At 55.4% G+C, this 6,203-nt stretch overlaps 1 pseudogene across 1 annotated transcript; it reads left to right on the forward strand.

Annotated features, from left to right (window-relative positions):
• Nucleotides 1–326: 326 nt before the first annotated feature.
• Nucleotides 327–5,581, forward strand: LOC311327330 (tyrosinase-like; annotated as a pseudogene). The gene is made up of 6 exons: nt 327–420; nt 1,487–1,711; nt 1,784–2,330; nt 2,930–3,082; nt 4,923–5,064; nt 5,568–5,581. The product of its transcript is annotated as a tyrosinase-like (transcript).
• The last annotated feature ends 622 nt before the right edge of the window (nt 5,582–6,203 follow it).

Here is a 6,203-nt window from a genome sequence, read left to right on the forward strand (position 1 = left end):
GACAGGGACATGTATATCTCAGCATTGGGGAAGACTACGCGAGCTATCTTTAAAACCTGCTGCAGCTGTTTCCAGGTAGTGTTCGAATTCTGGAGACGCAGACAGTTGTTTAGACCTGCGGCTATGACTACCTTCTCCACTAGGGGCTGCGGAACTACTGGCCTCAGCAGGGATTGCAGGTGATGGTATGTAGCGCCCGGGTAGGCCTCTACCTGCACTCGCGGGTCTCTAAAAGCTGGGATACGTGCCAAGTTGGAATCACCTAAGATGACTATGGGTTTCCTAATCCTCAGCTGCCACTCCGTTAACTTATAGAAGGTGTTAGGATGTCTGTGAGGCTCCAGGGGCCCTCTCTCCGCGACGACCGGCGCTATGTGTCTAGCGGGCGCAGAACCCGAACACGGGACCCCGCCCCGAGGGGTGATGTTGTCCCCAGGGGGGAGGGAGGGGGGTCGGGGGTACGGCTTCGGCCAGACTCCCATTAGACAATCTCCCAGAAGCCCGAGACACAGGGGTCGCTGGGCCAACAGACCGAGAGAGCTCAGGAGGGACAGAGGTCTTTACGTGACGTAAATGAAGGGACCAAATATAAATTATAAATACTCTCGACTTCCTTAGAGACCCTCTAACTATTCGCGCACCGAGCTCCACGGGATCCTCTAAGAAAGGACAAGCCATTTTCCGCATGTATTGACTGGTTGACTACCGGTGTTTTTATAGCGTCGAGCCGTAATCTGGAACTTAACCTGCCACCGAGCAGGTTAGCTCGCCAGCATAAGTTACCATGGCGATATAACGCGGTGAAAAGAGATCCATCTTCGTGATACGGATGAACCAGTCTTGAACCTGAAGTTATAGCGCTAACCCCGTAATCCAGCTTCGTAGTACAGGGCTCTGGTCTGCCACGGTAGCATGTGACCGGTTTATGATCCGGAGGAGCGCGAGCTGACCGGAGAACCCTGCAGTAGAAGCTTCTCCTCCGCACATGATGCGAGAGCGCTGTGTGTTGCGACTAAAATACAGTCACACACTGCGGAGTGGAATGTGGAGTTGGGGTCTGATATTAGAAGCTGTCATTATACTCAACAACACGTTCCTCTGGCCATGGCAGCCCTACACGGGTCTAGTCTGTAATCACATACACAATCTGGAATAACACAATAATGTCAATAATAAAAGCACTGTAGGCTATTATATTGTTCAGTTGTCTGATTTATTGGTTTGTTAATCTATATGGTTTGTTTTCAATCTATCTTCAATCTCTTGGTCTCCCAAAGGAAAGTCTTCTCATCAACAGGCTTGTGTGGGTGGAGCGTTTACTAGAACATCACACTGGATTTGATTAGACTTGTGTTTGCTGTTATTGACCGCCGTGGGTTACAGTGTGTGTAAGTATAACAAAAGGGGGAAATAAGACTAATAGGTTTTAACTGGTTCATACAGTATATAGTTTATTCTATTTCATACTGCACACTTACTGTACAAGTGTCAAGAGGTCGGGGGCGGGGCCAGTTCCCGCGCCCCTGCGCCACGCCCGAGGCGTTGCGGACCAAGCAGCGCTGCCCGGTGTGGGAAGGCGACGGCTCCGCCTGCGGCGCCATGTCTGGGCGGGGCTTCTGCTGGACGAGCCCCACGGGCCCCAGTACCCCCACCGCGGCGTGGACGAGCGCGAGTGCCGGCCCCTGCTCTTCTACGACCGCACGACTGAATGATATTTAACAACTTTCATCTTAATAAAGCCATCGAACTGAACTCAGATGGTTACGTCATAATCATACCATAGCCTACATTGTCTTGAGCGTGCGCGCGCGTGTGTGTGTGGGGGCGTGGCCTGCGAGGAGTGCGACTTCGGCTTCTCGGGGGAGGGGCTGCGGCGAGTGGACGGCGGCGGTGCGGAGGAACGTCCTGAGCCTGTGGGCCGCAGAGCGCCGTCGCTCCTACCTCAACCTGGCCAAGGACACGGTCAGCCCAGACTATGTCATCGCCACGGGGACGGGCGCCCAGATGGGCGTGGACGGCGAGCGGCCCCTGTTCGCCGACGTCAGCGTGTACGACCTGTTCGTGTGGACGCACTACTACGTGTCCCGTGACGCTCTGCTGGGCGGGGCCGGGAACGTGTGGGAGGACATGGACTTCGCCCACAAGGCCGCCGCCTTCCTGCCCTGGCGCCGCGTCTACCTGCTGCACTGGGAGACCCCACCTTCTCCATCCCCTACTGGGACTGGAGGGACGCCAGCGGCTGCCACGTCTGCACGGACCAGCTGATGGGGGGGCGGAGCCCGCGGCAGCACAACCTCATCAGCCCCGCCTCCGTCTTCTCCTCCTGGAAGGTAAGCGTGTGTGTGTGTGTGTGTGTGTGTGTGTGTGTGTGTGTGTGTGTGTGTGTGTGTGTGTATACCTGTATGTTTCATGAATGTAAATGGATAATACAGCACAGTGGTAGTCCAGGAAAAGCAGCCAGGCCTTCAGGTTAGGGTTACCTGGCCTCACTGTGTTCAAGATAAGTTCCCCTTTAATAATTCCAGGGGTGGATGGATTTGGGTTGAAACTGTTTGAACGTAGTGCTGTTGCCAGTGGGTGTGGCCAAAATTTAATCACAGACAATCGGACCAACTTCAAATCAATCAGAAAAACCAATCAAATGATGCAAACCAGAGCACCCGCATGTCTGTCAACAGTGCTGGTCATCATGTAGACCCACCCCAAACATCATCAGAGGACTCTGATTGGCCCATTGATAATGTCAAAGGTCAAATACAAGGTGAGAGGCTAGATTGGTCATTGGCGTGAAACAGAATGTAAGAATGTGTGTGTCTGACCACACAATGACCCCTGGTCTGTGGTAAGTGAAGTATGGTGTCTCTCTGTACAAGAGGGATGAGTGTGTGTGTGTGTGTGTGTGTGTGTGTGTGTGTGTGTGTGTGTGTAGGTAATCTGCACCCAGCCACAGGACTACAACAACAGAGAAGTGTTGTGTAACGGGACAGGGGAGGGGCCACTGCTGCGTAACCCTGGCAACCAGGACCCGTCGCGCATGCCCCGCCTCCCGACCTCGGTGGAGCAGGTCCTGGAGGTGGAGCAGGTCTGGAGGAGGAGCAGGTCTGGAGGAGGAGCAGGTCCTGGAGGTGGAGCAGGTCCTGGAGGTGGAGCAGGTCTGGAGGAGGAGCAGGTCTGGAGGTGGAGCAGGTCTGGAGGTGGAGCAGGTCTGGAGGTGGAGCAGGTCTGGAGGTGGAGCAGGTCCTGGAGGAGGAGCAGGTCTGGAGGTGGAGCAGGTCTGGAGGTGGAGCAGGTCTGGAGGTGGAGCAGGTCTGGAGGTGGAGCAGGTCCTGGAGGAGGAGCAGGTCTGGAGGTGGAGCAGGTCTGGAGGTGGAGCAGGTCTGGAGGTGGAGCAGGTCCTGGAGGTGGAGCAGGTCTGGAGGAGGAGCAGGTCTGGAGGTGGAGCAGGTCTGGAGGTGGAGCAGGTCTGGAGGAGGAGCAGGTCTGGAGGTGGAGCAGGTCTGGAGGAGGAGCAGGTCTGGAGGTGGAGCAGGGCCTGGGGCTCCGCGACTACGAGACCGGCGCCATGGAGCACAGCGCCACCATGAGCTTCAGAAACGCCCTGGAGGGTGAGACACACGCACGCACACACACACACACACACACACACACACACACTTACATACACACACACACACGCATACATACAGTACAGTACTGTGCAAAAGTCTTAGACAGCCACTAAAGAAAATCCTGTTTAAAGCTATTTATCAGGGCAGTAAGTGTTTATTTTATTGTAAAAACACACATCCATTGTATGACCTAAACGGTGGTAGAGCAATTATCAGACTTTCTCAAAAGTGCTAGTTTTATCAACGTTTTGATCTCAACCATTGTATATGATCATAAGTAACCTTAAAACAGGGCTGAACATGCTTTTTCCCTTTACTACTCCTTTAATGTCCATCTGGGTGTATGAGGAGTGGAATGGGAGCGAGGTGTGGATGACGGGTTAACCGCTCCTCTCTCCCCCCGTCCCAGCATCTACGAGCGCTGGCTGAGGACCCACCAGCCCCCCCAGACCAGCCCCCCCAGACCAGCTACCCCAGACCAGCCCCCCCAGACCAGCCCCCCCAGACCAGCCCCCCCAGACCAGCTACCCCCAGACCAGCCCCCCCAGACCAGCTACCCCCAGACCAGCTACCCCCAGACCAGCTACCCCCAGACCAGCCCCCCCAGACCAGCTACCCCCAGACCAGCCCCCCCAGACCAGCCCCCCCAGACCAGCCCCCCCAGACCAGCTACCCCCAGACCAGCCCCCCCAGACCAGCTACCCCCAGACCAGCCCCCCCAGACCAGCCCCCCCAGACCAGCCCCCCCAGACCAGACCCCCCAGACCAGCCCCCCCAGACCAGCTACCCCCAGACCAGCCCCCCCAGACCAGCTACCCCCAGACCAGCTACCCCCAGACCAGCCCCCCCAGACCAGCCCCCCCAGACCAGCCCCCCCAGACCAGCTACCCCCAGACCAGCTACCCCCAGACCAGCCCCCCCAGACCAGCCCCCCCAGACCAGCCCCCCCAGACCAGCTACCCCCAGACCAGCTACCCCCAGACCAGCTACCCCCAGACCAGCTACCCCCAGACCAGCTACCCCCAGACCAGCCCCCCCAGACCAGCCCCCCCAGACCAGCCCCCCCAGACCAGCTACCCCCAGACCAGCTACCCCCAGACCAGCCCCCCCAGACCAGCCCCCCCAGACCAGCCCCCCCAGACCAGCTACCCCCAGACCAGCTACCCCCAGACCAGCTACCCCCAGACCAACCCCCCCAGACCAGCTACCCCCAGACCAGCCCCCCCAGACCAGCCCCCCCAGACCAGCCCCCCCAGACCAGCTACCCCCAGGCCAGCTACCCCCAGACCAGCCCCCCCAGACCAGCCCCCCCAGACCAGCCCCCCCCAGGCCAACGCCCCCATCGGACACAATCACGGATACCACATGGTGCCCTTCCTGCCACTCTTCCGCAACGGAGACTACTTCCTGTCCAACGAGGCCCTGGGATACGAGTACGCCTACCTGCTCGACCCTGGTCAGTCTCACACACACACACACACACACACACACACACACACACACACACACACACACACACACACACACACACATCTGCACTTAGAAACACACCAGTCCAGACACTCTAGATCTGCACGTGTCTCCCTCTTTGCACTGACAATCACACACAAACATACTCAATGTAGCTGACGCTTTTGTCCGAAGCAACTTACAATAATTGCATTTAACGTAGGAAAAGCCAATGTACTACTACTCACCAGAACTCACACGTGCATCTTCTTTCTAAAACAAGTGACTAAGAACATAATCTAGTGCTGAAGGCAAAGTGCAACAATAGCAATCTCAAATACAATAGGTGTTTAAGAGGGAGGATTGTGGTAGTACTTCTTGAAGAGATGAGTTTTGAGCCTGCGGTGAAAGATGGGCAGTGACTCTGCTGTCCTGACATCAGTGGGCAGTTGGTTCCACCCCTGCGGGGCCAGGACAGAGAAGAGCTGTGACCGTGTCGATCGACCGCAGGGGCCTGGGAGTGATGGGCCAGGGAAACCAGTTACCCCGAGGTAGCACAGCGAATAGTAATCACTCTTTAAACAAACCTGCCCCCATATATAATGACTAGGGCTGGGTATCATTTCAAAAATGACGATACCAGTTCCAATAAAAGTACCCTTAAAGTGATACCGATACCGAGTATCAAACTGCATTTATTACAATATAACTACTGACAGTGACTACACATTTTTCAGTCATCTGTGACCTTGCAGCTAATGTGAACGGTGTGTCAGGGCTGCTGCTGGGGGTGGTAACATCAGCAGTAGCAGTTGAGGTGCTAGTAGGCCTAGGGGGGTCTTAACATTAAGCATAACATTAGTTAATAACGTTAGCCTAAACACATTTCACTGCTACAGAAGTTAAAATACCACTAAGTAACCAATGCACTAAGCAATGCATTACAGTAGGGTTGCTAATGCTAGCTAGCTAGGTAATGGGGGAAATCCGTGTTTTTATGCATTTATTTTTACCATACGCGTGTAGTATAACCATACCTTTGAGCGTTTTGGTGGCATTATCTCAGCGTGCTAAACTGTGTCAACAACTCGCAGTTGCAGCATGGGTTGCAGTCGATTTCACATTAAATTGAAGAACGCTTGCGGT

The sequence above is a fragment of the Borostomias antarcticus genome, assembly GCF_949987555.1.
Source record: "Borostomias antarcticus genome assembly, chromosome: 31".
NCBI classification, from domain to species: Eukaryota; Metazoa; Chordata; class Actinopteri; order Stomiiformes; family Stomiidae; genus Borostomias; species Borostomias antarcticus.